Here is a 17,175-nt window from a genome sequence, read left to right on the forward strand (position 1 = left end):
TATTTTTACAGTTAATGAAACTGTATTTATATTCACAATAAAAATGGAAATAAAAATAATAGCTATTAAAAACAATTTCGTTAAACAAAATAATAAAACAATTTTAAAAAAATCAATAACTCGCAATTTTGATTAATTTTATTTCAGTTTTAATTACAACACAATTTTTGAATTAACAGTAAAAATAAAAATACATCCAAACTAAAATGACAACAACTGAAATTATATCAAAATCACTCTCAAAATAAATTTAATAAAAGAACTTTACAAAGCAGTCACAAATCTCAATATATTGAAAATGATATTTTTGAATGGAATGGTTGAAAACACCACAGCTCGATTTACATTAAAGTAGGACCAAAATAATAAAACAATGAAAACCCTTGCAACACAAATATGCCAATAACTTAATTTCGAGAGATTTTAAATCTCATAATTTCGGTGTATCTTTTGCTAGATAAAAAAATATATATACAAAATTCAGCCCAGAAGAAGTGAACTCACCCACACATGTAGATCCAATATGATCAGCCTTAATGAAAAATCACAATTCAGTTTGTGGAGTTACCTCTTGGCCTGACACTAATAAAGAGTTGTATACAGTTCCTTGTTTGATACATGGAAAAGAAGGGATTAATTCATGTACATTGTGAAAGATTAATTCATTTACATCAGAGAGCTAATCAATAAAAATTATCCTTACAACTACAAAATTCCCCACCTTATTCATGAATAAGGCCAAGAAAAAATCATGTCAATAGAAATAGGCATATCAAGAGCTCTAGAGGGCACACAAATGATAAGAATAAGCATTATCAATTTGGTTCCAACGAAAAAAATAGGATATGGCATAATCTTACAATATGCACTTAAGTAGATTTGATTGCAACCCCATCCATATAATGAAGTGTCTTTAATAGTTTAGCTAACTACAATTAGTAATATAGTAAAAACATGCTAGTTGAAAAAGTGTAGTGCAATTTTTCATCATAAAAGATAAGGGACAAGTGAAAACAAACAACTTTCCCCTTTACTTAGGAGGATTTTTTTCTAAATTTCAATCCATTTGTATCTTTTCCTGAGGCCTTTGATGCAAATTGAGGCACAAAGAGATTCTTAGGAATTCATTGATTGCTTATATACTATTAGCAATCTGATATGAGTTTCTACAAAAACAACAAAAAAAGGTCATGTACGGGCATATCATTATCAATGAGGTAAAGGAGATGCAAGAATCCATTCTCTAAGGCCAAAAGTTCCCAAGGACACAACTCTCATATGAAGGAAATCCTGGCAACACGTAACATAAGTAACAAATCCAAACTGCAATTGATTGAAAAAAACAAATGGATTATGCAGTAGAATATTGTTAATATAACAAATAAAGCATGCATGCCCCATGGTTGTTTAGAACCAAAGAGAAATACATTAGAATCAAGCATTTTGGTTATAAAAAAAATACATTTTTAGCAATGTTAAATGCATTGGGGAATTCCCTCTCATATGAAGTGGGCTACTTAAAAGAGAAATTATATAAAGAACAAGAAAGTGAGCATGATATACTACCTCAGAAGGAAAATTGCATAAGAAATAAAAAAAAAATGTTTACAAGCCTGAAATAGAGCATATCTAATCCTAACAAAAGTTAGCTAAAATAAAAAAAAAAAGGAAATACCAAAACTAAGAGTGACTTAACATAAGTTCGCAGTTTATTTTCAACAAGCCACACATAGACCTTAGATTTTATGAATACTCTTCAACATGATAGAATAGAATAATTTCACCAACACAGAGGAATGAGTTTTGCTACCTTCTCAAAGGAACATATTAAAGTGACTTAGGATTTCATTTAGGGAGTTTTTATCGAAAATGCTCAGAGCATCACATTAAAATTTAAATTGATTTACATCGTATCATTTAAAATTTAAAATTTAAGTTAAAGATTAATAGTAAATTCCATCATCTGCTCTCAAATTTAATGTAATGAATCCTAAGGATTTCTAAACTCAAGCATCTAGGGAGAGAAGAAAAAATAAGTGCAGCAAGGGAAGAGTTTGTAGCAACAATGCAGGAACAACATATCCTGTTGAAAATTTCGCAAGAAATTCCGCAGATGACCCAAAGGCTAATTAAAGTGACTTAGGATTTCATTTACAGAGTTTTTATTGAAAATGATCAAAGTTTCACATTGAAATTTAAATTCATTTACATCGTATCATTTAAAGTTTAAAATTTAAGTTCAAGATTAACAGTAAAGTCCATCATTTGCTCTCAAATTTAATGGAATGAATCCTAAGGAATTTCTGAACTTGGACATCTAGGGAGAGCAGAACAAAGAAGTGCAACAAGGGAAGAGTTTGCAACAACAATGTAGGAACAACATATTGTGTTGTGAATTTCATAAGAAATTTCACGAATGACCCAAAGGCTAAGGGAGGAGCACTTCAGGTCCAAGATTAAGTTGATTTCCAAGTTAATTTTGGTTGTAAAATTATTGAAGTTGAGATAGTTGTGTGGGGATAAGGACATAAATAATTCAGATGTTAAGAACTATTTTCATATTTTTTGAATTTAATGGATAAAAGTCATTTAATTATATAATATTGTATTGTTGAAGTTTGAGTGTTAGGTTTTCCTTTAAAATTTTAAATTATTGAAGCTGAAGTAGTTGTGCAGGTATAAGACCTTAAATAATTCAAATAAGACCTTAAATAATTCAAATTGTTGAGAAACATTGTCATAAAGTTTGAATTAAATAGATTAAATTAATTGGACTATTTTTTAATTTAATTCAAATATAAATTATTTAATTAAATAATATATAAATTTATATAGTAAAATTAAGTGAAGCAAAATATATATAAAAAGTTAAACATTAAAATATTTGATTGTAAATATAATAATTTTTAATTTAAATTTCAATTTGTTTAAAGAACTTTTGCTATTGGGAGGTTATGGGTTCAATTCTCTACACTTTTAGGTGAGGTTTCATGGTTGAGCATGTAAAAAATGATCCCTTAAGTGGATTTGGCTCATACAAATACTTCATGGATACAACAATGAGAAATCTCTGGAGTCTATAAACCACTTACAAGAATAAAGAACAAAAAAAAAACGAAGATACAAAAACTATATATATATATATATATATATATATATATATGAATATAATAGATCTTCATGTAAATGAAAAGAAAATACTTTTATCTGTTTATATACATACATGCTTACCCTTATTCTCTATGTAAATAATGTTATTTGTGTGAAACCAAGGATCTGCTTATAATATCCATTTCACATTTGTATCATGTTTCTTGAGGATTGAAAACATACAAATTCAATTTAGATCGGGCCACTAGAAATAAACCATCACAGTTGGCTTCGATTCCTAGGGTTTTCATTCCCAAATTTTCCCAATAGCATGGGACTTCGATTGGAAACCAACTTTTTGATATCAAGCTAAAACCGCACATATCTAAATTATGGTTGTTAATCATAATGCAGGCCTCGGTTCTGTTACACTTCCCTTGAAAATATTTGGAATTATAAACAGTAGCCCATACATCACATATGAATCGAGAAGTTGGCTAGTTCTTCCATCCAACACCTAATCTAGGCAACCCTAGTGTAATTTTATCTGAAATCTGAAAGAAATAAGTAAAAATGCCTTTGAGTGGGGGGCCGAGGGGGTTTGACCGACGCGCTCAATTGTTGGACAACTTCATTGTTCTATTATTTTGATCGCCCTCCTCCTTATCATCTCATTTTCTTCCACTAGAAATTTTCAAGACTTCCATCCATTACCTGCTTCTTCAATATTCCTCGAAATCGACGCTACACAATGCATACTACTCTACATCACGTCATAGCCATTCAATGGTTTTTGATTGTTCAATGTCCTTAAATTCTTATAATTGTTGAATTTTTTTAAATCATATTTTTTTCCAGCATTCTCTGGATACACTCATATTTCGTTTTCTTATGGTGACCCTGTGGACAAAGATACATACTTTCCATGCACAGCTTCAAATTTCTTTGCAAGGGAGATCATTTTTTACACTAGAGATAACAAATCCCATGTTTGTAGTGTGGCTAAAGGCAGAAGGGAGATAAACATTGACGTTCGCAGGCTCTTTAACTCTCCTTCAATTTGAACAATCCTCGTAATCCCAATTCTTTATCATATTACATGTAAAGCCCCTAGTCCAACATGCAACCTTTACAAGATCCATACATAAATGCTTGTGATATTTCACTGCAGGGATTCAATTTCTAAAATGATTTTCAAAATTTCTTTCAAAACACCATTAAATAAACATTAGGAAAGTGCAAATCTGTAGGTATTGCAACCTTGAAACGAATCAAATCAGAGTCTAAAGTACAGGGATTCAACTTCTGAAATGATTTTAAAAATTACTTTGAATAGACATTGGGAAAGTGAAAATTCATAGCTATGGTAACCTAGAATCAAATGAAATCAGAGTCGAAAGCACATAGATTCCAGTAATCCATCTTTTATAGCCTTAAATTTGAGTGTTCATTCTTCTCAGTCCCATCTTTCATTTCTAGTTGATCATATTAATAAGATGATTGTAGGAGGTTCGAACAACTCTATGTTAAATCCACAGGTAGTAAGTTGGAGAGGGACATAAAGTATTCTGCGGGAGGCTTCCCACCCCTTTTAAGGGAGACCAGGTTCAGAGCCGTGGTGTCTCTACATTCGCGCATTAAATTAGAAATGGGTTTTGGCCAGGTTCAGGGCCACGGTGGCTCTGCATTCGAGCATTAAATTAGAAAGCGGTATTAGCTTGCATCAACTACACTCATCTCAAATGCCCTAACTTATACACCATAGCCTGTTATTTCTGCAGAGTATGCCATAGTAAACACACTATTATTCTTCAAATTTCGTAAAATATATTAATGTCTTTACTAGCAAAAAAACAAAGATCTTCCACAAAATATTTTCAGGACTAACTTGGTTTAAAATGAAGCTCTTCCCTTGATGTGCCTGGCCACAAACATAAAAAACACCAAGGGGCCCTTTCATGAGTTGTAGAGTGGCAACGGCCTCGGGGTCCATTCTCCAACATTCTATCAATACACTTCTATTTCATCTTCTTATGGTGACCCTGTGGAAAAAGATACATACCTGCCATGCACAGCTTTAAATTTCTTTGCAAGGCAGATCTTTCTTGACACTAGAGATAACAAATCCTAGGTTTGTAGTGTGGCTAAAGGAAGAAGGGAGGTAAACATTGACGTTCACAAGCTCTTTAACTCACCTTCAATTTTAACAATCCCCGTAATCTTAATTCTTTATCATATTACATGTAAAGGCCCTAGTCCAACATGCAACCATTGTAAGATCCATACATAAATGCTTCTGATATTTCACTACAGGATTTCAATTTCTAAATGATTTTCAAAATTGCTCTCAAAACGGCATTAAATAAACATTAGGAAAGTGCAAACTTATATGTAATGCAACCTTGAATCGAATCAAATCAGAGTCTAAAGTACATGGATTCATCTTCTGAAATGATTTTAAAAATTAATTACACTGAATAGACATTGGGAAAGTGCGAATCTGTAGCTATTGTAACCTTGAATCAAATGAAATCAGAGTCGAAAGTACACAGATTCTAGCAATCCATCTTTTATAGCATTAAGTTTGTGTGTTGGTTCTGCTTAGCCCCATCTTCCATTTCCAGTTGCTCACATTAATAAGATGATTGTAGGAGGTTCGAACAACTCTGTGTTAAATCCTGCAGAATTAAGTTGGAAAGGGACATAAAGAATTCCCCGGGAAGTTTCACACACCTTTGAAGGGACTATGTTCTGAGCCACGGTGACTCTGTATTTGGGCATTAAATTAGAAATGGGTTTTATCCAAGTTCAATGCCATGGTGGCTCTGCATTCAGGTATTAAATTAGAAAGGGGTATTATCTTGCATCAACTAAACTCATCTCAAATGCCTTAACTTTTACACCATATCCTGTTATTTCTCCAGAGTATGCCACAGTAAACACACTATTATTTTTCAAATTTAATGAAATATATTACTATGTCTTTACCAGCAATAAAACAAAGATCTTCCACAAAATACTTTCACGACTAACCTGGCTTAAAATGAATCTCTTCCCTTGACGTGCCCAGCCGCAGACATAAACAACACCGAGAGGCCCTTTCACGAGTTGTATAGTGGTGACGGCCTATAGATACACTCCGATTTTGTCTTCTTATGGTGACCCTGTGGAAAAAGATACATATTTTCCATGCACAGCTTCAAATTTATTTGCAAGGGAGATCATTTTTGACACTAAAGATAAAAAATCCCGAGCTTGTAGTGCAGCTAAAGGCAGAAGGGAGATAAACATTGACATTCACAGGCTCTTTAACTCACCTTCAATTTGAATAATCCCCGTAATCCCAATTCTTTATCATATTACATGTAAAGGTCCTAGTCCAACATGTAACCTTTGCAAGATCCATGCATAAATGCTTGTGATATTTCACTACAGGGTTTCAATTTCTAAAATAATTTTCAAAATTGCTCTCAAAACGCCATTAAATAAACATTGGGAAAGTCCAAATCTATAGGTATTGCAACCTTGAATTGAATCAAATAAGAGCCTAAAGTATAGGTATTGAACTTCTGAAATGATTTTCAAAATTACTTCCATTGAATAAACATTGGGAAAACATGAATCCATAGCTATTGTAACCTTGAATCAAATAAAATTAGAGTCAAAAGTACACAGATTCTAGCAATCCATCTTTTATAGCCTTAAATTTGTGTGTTGGTTCTGCTCAGTCCCACCTTCCATTTCGAGTTGCTCACCTTAATAAGATGATTCCAGGAGGATCGAACAACTCTCTGTTAAATCCCACAGAAGTATGTTGGAGCGGGACATAAAGGATTCCCCGGGAGGTTTCACACCCCTTTGAAGGGACTAGGTTCAGAGCCATGGTGACTCTGCATGCAGGCATTAAATTAGAAAGGGGTTTTGGCGAGGTTGAGAACCACAGTGGCTCTACATTCAGGCATTAAATTAGAAAATGGTTTTAGCTTTCATCAACTACACTCATCTCAAATGCCCTAACTTCTACACCATAGCCTGTTATTTCTTCAGAGTATGCCACAGTAAACCCACTATTATTTTTCAAATTTAATTAAAGATATTACTATGTCTTTACCAACAAAAAAACAATGATCTTCCACAAAATATTTTCACAACTAACTTGGCCTGAAATGAAGCTCTTCCCTTAACGTGCCCGACCGCCGATAGAAACAATATCGAGAGGCCCTTTCACGTGCTGTAGAGTGGCGATGGTCTTGAGGTCCATTCGAAACTTGCTCCCTTATCATTTTAGTAGACTAGCCTCAAGGCCTGGTTGATCCAGTTGGAGTCACCACCGTGGGAGTTGTCAGACTTGCTAGAGAGATATCCACTTATTTATACTTACCCGACCCCGTCGGGTTTCAAAAACCTAACATCTACATCGTCTTAGCTGAATATAACACAGAGGATGTGGGTTCAAAAACCTAACACCTGCATCATCTTAGCTGGATATAGCACAGAGGAAGTGGCACACCCGCTCACCAGGATTCGAACGCCATACCGGTTGAGAATGGTATGAATATAAAAGGTTCAGTGGGAGTGGCATGTTTCAGTGGTTGAGATTAGATGAAATTGATTGCATGACTTAGAGTTTTGCTAGGAGTTGATAGGCTCACGGTTAATTGCAAAAGCTAAGGGTTTCCACATGGATAGGATTGGAGCGAAAATATGTTCTTGACTTTCGCAATCGGAGGAAACATGTGAAAGTTTTTAAAAGTGGAGATACATCCATATTAAAGAAAAAGATAAATAGATGGTTTTTCCTACTTGGAATTTTATTTTTATTTTTTATATATTAAAAATATAAAGCTAATGTTTATTATAATATCTTTAATACAAAAGAATATATATATATATATATATATATATATATATATATATATATATATATATATATATATATATATATATATATATATATATATACTAAGAAATAATGAAGTTTTTAATATTTTCAAGAAATAGTTTATTATTATTAAAAGAGAAAAAAAGAGTTGTAATAAAAATTGAAAGAGTATTGGTTTAAATATTTAAATGGAAAAGTTGTATATTCAATTTATATTTATTTTAAAGTTAAATTTATTAAATATTTAGGGTGATCATATTTGTAAAGGTATAAATTATTTTTTGAGTGTAAAATTTGAGAAAATATTTTAATTAGAGATTTGATTCTTTTGCATGTTTCATATATCTAAGATTAAAATGGATCTAAGTTAATTTCTATTAAACCAGCTAAGATCCATTTTAGTTATAAATATACCAAGTATCAAAAGAATTCAAATCACTAAAGATGTAAACCTCTTCTTCTTGAGTATATAACTTAAGAAATGTTTACACATGTAGAAATTTGATCCCTTCTTTTTGAATATATAACTTGGGAAATGTTTACACATGTATAAATTTGACCCCTCAACACTTTGTGGATTTAGAGTTAAGATAGATATATGATAAATCTTTGTAATATTATTTATATTAGTAACTAATTTTACATCTCACTATCTATATATATATATATATATATATATATATATATATAGATAGATATATATATATATATATATATATATATAAATAAATTAAAATAAATTATAAAATATATCAAAGAAAATATCATTTATATATATATATATTTTATTAAAACATTTAATAAATTAATATCTATATCTATATATATATATATATATATATATATATATATATATATATAGATATGTATGTATTAATTATAAGTGTTTTAATAATATATATATATATATATATTATTAAAACACTTATAATTAATACATACATATCTATATATATATATATATATATATATATATATATATATATATATATATAGATATTAATTATAAATGTTTTAATAAAATATATATATATAAATGATATTTTCTTTGATATATTTTATAATTTATTTTAATTTAATTTTTTAATGCAATACGCGCAACAAAAATATATATACAAACTCTATGGTGGATAGATATCCAAGGCCCGTTGTGTTGACTTGGAGGAACTACAAGGTTGGTATCGAACACATTGCAAAAAGGTTAGACCGATTTTTAATTCAACCAAATCTCTTGGACAGGATGGGGTACATGTGATCCTGGGTCTCTCCGACAACTCTCTTTGACCATGCTCTGATCATTTTACAGTGGAAGGGAAATAGGATGTGGAAAGGATTGCTCTTCAAGTTCAACAAAACTTGATTAGCCAATGAGGATTTTTGCAAGATAATTCATGAATCATGGTCCCAGTTATCTGTGGATGATGGATTATCTTCGATGGAGGCAGTTTCCTTGAAGCTTCACATCCTCAAGAGGGTGGTAAAGAGATGGGAGCAAGAAAAAATGGTTGCATGTCAAAAAGAGCTGGAGGAGATTGAGGCAAAGATGGTTCACATAAATTACTTTATTCGATGTCAGATTTCTTTCACGGGCACAAATTGATGATTTACAGGAGTTAGAGGCTTGTAAATGATACATCCTTAGACTACATGAGGAGACATGGTGACTAAAAATCCATGTTATATGGTTAAAGGCGGGGACAAAAATACTCATTTTTTCTAGAGGTATGCTATGATGTGCAGGGACGAAAACACTATTGGGGAGGTTGTACCAGTTTGGGACATTGTCTGCATTTGAAATCCATCAAGCCTGAGAACTCTTTATCATCTAAGGGAAGAACAAGCATATAGAAGTTGTATGGTTGGCTTGATGAAGGTTCTTCCAGAGATGCATTTCACTATGAGGATCCATTCAAGCATGTTTTACATGTAATTGGAGGAATGGTTACATGTATTACATTCTTTTTTGTCATGACATTGATGGATATCCTTGTTCTTAGGTTAAAACTAGGGCCTAAGACCATGTGGATGAAGGATCTAAGAAAAAAGGGAGTTTTACAAGATGAACACCCAACTTGAGATCATGTCATGTAGCACTAAGTTACACATGGGTTTGGTCAAAGGCACACTTGAGTCTTGAGCTTGGACACCCTCTTCAAAGAGGTGGTTGGGGGATGTTGCAGGTAAGAATGGGTGAGAAATAATTGTGATGTAAGAACTTCCATGTATTTAATGGTGTGTTTCCCCTTCAAGTAGAAATGTTTGGGGGTAAGCACACATTTTCACATATTTGGAGGCATATTTCACCTTTCAAGATATTTGGGGTTAAGTACATTACAAAAATTCATCCCTAGGTGACTATTATCCATATGATCCTAGTTAAATATATAGATTTCTAAATTTAATATAATGTAGAATTTACTTTCAAATCATAGCATCAATCACACAAAAACTGAAAATTTAAGAAGTGGAAGAATAATAGAGTTTTGTAGATACATAAGTAATTTCTTCTCAAAATCGGCTTTGCATACCTCAAGGAAACCTTTACAAGCTACTAAAATAACAACTGCATGGTCATCATAATTATCTCAAAATGAGGTATATGACCTGCACAGAAAAGAAAGGAAGAAGTTGTACAACTGTTGTATTGCTCCATATGGCCATACATATCCATATGATTGTATCGATTCTCTGTACAATTTCCTTTCAGTCAATTGAAAACCTGTAAGTTCATCCTTATTATGTATTTCTTTCTCTTAGTTGTTCAATATGGGCAATACCTCTTTATCTTGTCTTATTTACGTTGTTCTAAAACATCTACAAGTTCTTTCTTGCACTAATTTTATCAATGTACATATTGTTTGAGACCTTTTATTCATATCTAGAATAAATTTTGCATGAGGAGATACCATGTGGTTGTTGACATAATCAAACCTTCAGATGAATATTAAATTCATGCTTTAAAAGTATTTCATCAAATAGAAAGTGGAAAGTGGCAATATGGACACATTTTATTCATTCAAAATACAAAAGGAAGTGCTCCACTTGAGGAGGATTAGGGCCTTGAAAATAACCATGAAGAAAATGGCACAAGGCCACCAATAGAGCCGCCATAGAATAAGTCAGAGAAGATTTGATAGGAACCAAAATGATTGTGAAGCCCCAACCATGGCCACCCCAATGCAAGCCAACAACCCGCACTAGTAGATAAGCAGAGAAAAAGGATTACAGGGCCCATGGCATAACAACATCCTTCACATTGATGAACCTCATCCCTAATTGTCTCTATCATATTGTGCCCCAACACAAAAACCCATTGAGGAGAAAATGTCGTCGACGATGGTGTCGAAAGGCACAAATTCATTTGTGAGTGCCCCCTTGTTTTGTATAGCTCCCACAAAAGAAGAGGAGTCTAACCTACTCTTCCTCAGCAAAGAACAATTGTCAGTGTCCTCACAGCCACCAGAATGCACCTCGCAACCTTTGGCATATTCACCACAACAAAACCTACAACTGAATCCACCTCATCTGACCACATTGTGTTGGAAAATGCCTCCTCATGCCACCATTTTTATAAACTATCAAAGCCTAGAAACCCTTGACCCTTGCAAAAAAACTTCGCAAAGTCCTCTCCATTCACATATGATTTGAAACGCTATAAAAAGGTATTGGTAGTGTATAATCTTCTCCCTCGTGTGGCTATTTGAACTCGTAACATCCTTTCAAGTGGTGAGATAAACAACCATCAGTGTGTTCACGATTTAGATTACCATTTTCTTTTTATTACTAAATAGTCAATACTACTCCATGCCTATTTTAGTGGATATCCCCTAGTTTTACCAAATACTCATTTTAATACCTCCAAAACCAATAACCCTCTACCAAAAGTCCCCACACCCAATATCTATAATATGTTGGCTCTATATTTCACAAATTTTAAAACCTATATGAATGAACATGATAATTAATTATGTTAAGCTCCTATGGCAAGTCGTCCCTTGAAGCGGTGACGCGATTTCGGCCTTTCGTATTGGTAAATCCCATATCCTTTGATGGTATGTGACATTATGCCCATCCCTCTATGGGCTTCACGAACGAATTCGGCCGTGAGGGTCCTGTTGTTCAAACTTAGCTTGTAGTTGGGTTGTCATTTCGACCTTTGGATATGGTCTCGTCCCCTAATACATTTTCCTTTGACAAGGAATTATAGGCTATTTTGTCCTCATCTAAGAATATGGCTCCCCTTTCTATTAAAAGATCCCTTTTCCATAATCCTGTGGATTCTGGAGGTCAATCATATAAAAATGTCACACATAGGAAGAAGAAACCCCATAAATATAAAAAGGTTTAAGCCTGTAACAACATCGAATTGGGTTATGACAAGGAGTCTACATCTCCCAATAATTGGTTTGATATTGATTTTGATTTTACTATTGGGAATCCCTCTATTTCCAATTTTGATGGAGTCTAGGTCCTTAGAGGGGATGTAGCCATGCAAGTGGTGCCTCCATGATTATTATTTCCATTACCATATGGGGTTTAGGAGCGACCCCAAAATTAAGCTCCCTCAAAGGTATTGTTTGGGTTCATAAACCCTCTCTAATCCTTTACTAAGAAATGATAGCTTGCAGAGATAAGGTGTGGGAAGAAATGTTGTCTATGTGCCTTGCATGACATGTAGTTGCAACTAATTCTATTGGATTATCTAGTGGTCTCAGGGTTAAGTGGGATCCAAAAATTGTTGAGATGCATGCGTTTATGTCATGTGCGCGGATTATCATGACCTAAAACATGATGGGAAATTTTAAATGGGTTTGAATTGTCAGTTAATATGCTCCATATGTGGGGAGTAGACTATTTTGGAACAAGGTTTCGCAATCTATAATGCTTCGATTAAGTTCCCAGATCACTATGGGGGATCTTAATATTTCAATGGGGAGGGAAAAGATTTGCGGACATAAGTATAGAAATGATAGTATGGCTACTCATTTCAAAGGTTTGATGGAGGATTTTTCCCTATTGGATGTGATGTCAGATTCTCTTGGCCCCAATTGGAGGAATGGGAGAACTAGTGACGAGGGTATCTAAAAACGAATGGAAAATTTTATGGTTAATCATCTGATAGATATAAGATCTTATATTATTCCAACATTTATTTCTAATCACTTTTCCATTATGCTAACATGGGATGAAGGGGAACAAAAGAGGTCATAACCCTTCAAATTCAACCAGAAATGGCTCAAAATGGATGAATTTGGGGATGTGCTCTGAAATTTTTCGTCTCTGTCATTGATTCCTCCTCCAAAGAGTCACATGACATCCATATTCCGAAAGCTTAGAGAGTTGAAAATGGCTGCTCAGGAATGGATTAGGGGGATGAATGAGGGAAAAACTAAACCTGTTAGGGAGATTGACATTTTCCTATGTTATTTCAATGATCCTGAGGACTCATTATTCTTCTCAGAGGAATACCAACATAGTATCATTGAATTGGAGTGTAAGAGAAGGGACATTCTCCGTTCATGGGAAGAAGACATCCACATGAAGAGAAAGGCGACATGGATAAAAGTTGGAGATAAAAATACCAGATATTTCCATGCACATTTCAATGCTAGGAAACAGATCAGTACCATAAAGAGGATAAGAGATGACATCGGAAACATACTCAGTTCACAAAGATCTATTGAACAGGTGATGGTCAAACATTTTGAAGGAAAATTATCGGCACAAGAGACATCTTTATGGTCACAAATGAATTTCATAGAATAAGCTCCAAACATGTTCACATCTGAGGATAATGACAGATTGGGACAACCAATCACAAGGGAGGAATTGATGAAGATATTGAAGGAATATGCAAAGGAGAAAAGTCTAGGGCCGAATGGGTGGGTGGTTGAAATTTTTATTCACTTCATTGATTTGATGATCATATATTTGTTGGAAGTAGCTGAAGAATATATGATTCATGGGTTCATCTTGGGGCCAATAAACGTGACTTTCATAGCATAAATCCCCAAAAGGGTGGAATCAAGAACCTTTGCATATTATCGTCCTATATCTCTCTGTAACTTGGTGTACAAAATGATATCAAAATTGATTGTGAGTAGGTTGAAGACAATATTGTCAAAGCATATTATAGAGAAATAGTTGGTAGACAAATAAAATATGTAATTGGTATTGCCTAGGAGATGATGCACTATATTAAATCACAAAAAAAATGAGATTTCCTTCTGAAGGTAGACTTGAGCAAGGCATATGATTACATTGACTAGGAATTCCTCTTCTTAGTCATGTTAAAATCTGGTATGTCTTTATTTAACATTAAATGGATTCTGGCAATTTTTCAAAATTACAAATTTTGTTGTCATTATTAATGGCTTGCCTTTATAGTTTTTCAATGCATATAGAGGAATTAGGTAGGGTTGTTCCATGTACCCATTTCTCTTTCTCTTAGTTATAGATTGTTTAAGTAGAAAAATGAAGGCATCAAAGGATAATGGAATTATTAAAGGGATCAGAGTAACCATACATATTTCCATCTGCAACTTTGCAAGTTTGAACCAATTGATGTACCCCAATGACCTATCATCTTACTAATATGTAATTGTTATCACTCAAAATTTTTCTTGAAGTTGTTGGAAGAGGAAAGGGGTTTGAGGTAACCACAAACCAACTTTTCGGTACAGAATCTAGCCAATCTGTACCTAGAGAGGGTTCTCTCTTTATGGTTTAGCTTTGTTTTGAAAGATATTAGGTTAGTTGTGAAGTTTAGGAGTTTTGTTTGAGTTTAGGTGGTGAGATTCAATAGCAAAGGGGTAGGACTGAGTAGTTTAGGCCATTGGGCTAATGGAGTCAAAAAAGATGGCTTAACTAGATTTGGTTTCTTAACAAAGGATGGTTTCACAGAGCAAGATGGTCAAACAGGGAATAAATAAAGACTTGGGATAGATGGAATGGACTCAAATTGGGTGAAGAGCAGTTAAGAATCCTTCAATCCTATTTGAAAAGGGAACTTGACTAATTACTAATAGAGAGCAGTTGAGTATTCTTTATTAAATAATCAAAGTGAATAAACTATAAAACAGGAGCAATTAAGATTTCATTGTTTATACTAGTTCATAAGAAAACATTGAGAATAATAACGATTGAAAACATAGTGCAATCAAGAATTTTTTGAATTACTCTTCTTCGTTTATCATTTAGATATGAAACATAGATGATATAAGAAACAAAGAAAACTTTAAAACACAAGGTATAGAGGACTTATTGATCCGGTGTTTGATTCAAGAAATCTGTGAAAAGTCCTATGCATCAATTCTTTATCCAACAATCCATACAAAAGTTGGTCCAACAACACTTTATTCCAAAATAATTACTATTACAACAATGTCTAAGAATCCACCCAAAATACTTCAAATGGAGAAGCATTTATACTAATTCTAAACTGAAATATCTTAAAATAATATCAAGATTAGTTTCACAAATATCTACAACTGTTTACATTAATAGAACTTTAATAAAGAACATTCAAAACTAATGAATCTATTTGGCACTATGTTTATGGATTTATGGTGACAAAGCAAAGAAATTCGAATTTGGTAGCAACTCTTAGTTGATGATGAGGCGTCCCAGTCACTAACTACATCCTTCCTTTGTGCATTTTTCCCCAGAAATTCTACAAACTTATGGTCCAATGATATGCTTGTACATCTCCATCCATGATAGATATGTAAAAAGTGAAAGAGGTTATTATAGATAAGTATCTTTTTGGGATAAAACCCTCTCAGTTTCCAAAAATTCAACTCCAGCTGTCCACAATATTCTCTGCAAAAATATGTCAAAAGCAGGACTTTGTACAAACTGAAAAATAGGCTATAAAAACATGCACTTATCTCCCTCTTGGTAATACCTGTGTAAAACGTGAGAGAGGTTTTTGTAGATGAGCACTTTGGAAACAAAAACCTCCTCCATTTTCAAAAAATAATTCTTGGATTGGCCACAAAAATTTCTACAAAAATATGACTTAAACAGGAAATTTCTGAAGAATGTACCATTTTTGCTCTGATTTCATCTTTTAACCTTGAACTTCTTTTGACTGTTTTTCACTTTTACTTTGGATAAAATTCATTGTATCTAGTGAAAATGTTTTCATCTTTGTTTGAACCTTAATGTCCTCATGTTTACTTTTACTGTTTACTGTTTACTTTTTACTTTAACGCTCTGTTTTTCTTTCATCTGCCTTCACTTTGACATGGATTTGTATCCTCTGTTTTGTAACTATCTTCCCTGCTATTTATCTTCATGCTAGCTGATTTACTTGATTTGGTCTTCCATGTGATACTCTTTAATAATGATACACTTTGACTATTCTTTAGTGTGTCCTTTTACCTTCCATCTCTATTTGAATAGATTTGATAACAATCTCAAAGTAAATAGGTCTTATGACTAGTATTAAGACTGTTTATCCAAGGCTACAGTCTTTTGATTACCTGTTATGGAGCGACTGGTAATGGTGTACTGGTTGACTTGGAGGCACACCATGGACTGGAGTGACATCGGGCAACAACTTTCAGCGTGGCTGACGGTTAGGTTCACGAGTTGGTTGGGTTTCAACGTTCAGGTTGCTGCATGCATGCATTCGTAGAATAGAACGACAAACTGATTTCATTTATTTTTTATCCAAAGTCAACTTTTGGTGGGTTTTGGGATCGGTGAGTCAGCGGGAGGGTGACGTAACATTTTTTTTCGTTTAGCTTGAGAGTGGTAAGCGGTTTATATCGCACCGCTTATGGAGGGGGGGCGGTATTCGGGCTTGAGCGAGCAATTCCATAGGATGGGAAATGCGTGGCGGAGACACTGTGCGAAAACCACTTTGTGATCGCGCGTTAGCGCGCGGTCACAAAGGGTCACGCGATATGTATAATAGCCGTTAGATCTCAAGGTCCTGATCAAATGACTATCGGGGCTCTGAAGTGATGGGTGTATAATGGAGGCAGGCCCGATACATTTAAGGGTTAATTAATTATATCAGGTTTTAAGGGATTGGACGAGGAGGCCGTTAATTAACCGTGAGGGTTAATTAGTCCCTTATTAATGCGGCGTGGCATTTAAGGGCTGTTAATTAGTTACTAATTAACTAATTAATCCCAGTTAATGATGTATTATGGTTATAACTAACCAAAGGAGCGAGATATATAGAAATTCGA

Source organism: Pinus tabuliformis, chromosome 8, assembly GCF_031772625.1.
Source record: "Pinus tabuliformis cultivar Carrire ecotype Pingquan chromosome 8, CPIR1, whole genome shotgun sequence".
Taxonomy (NCBI): Eukaryota; Viridiplantae; Streptophyta; class Pinopsida; order Pinales; family Pinaceae; genus Pinus; species Pinus tabuliformis.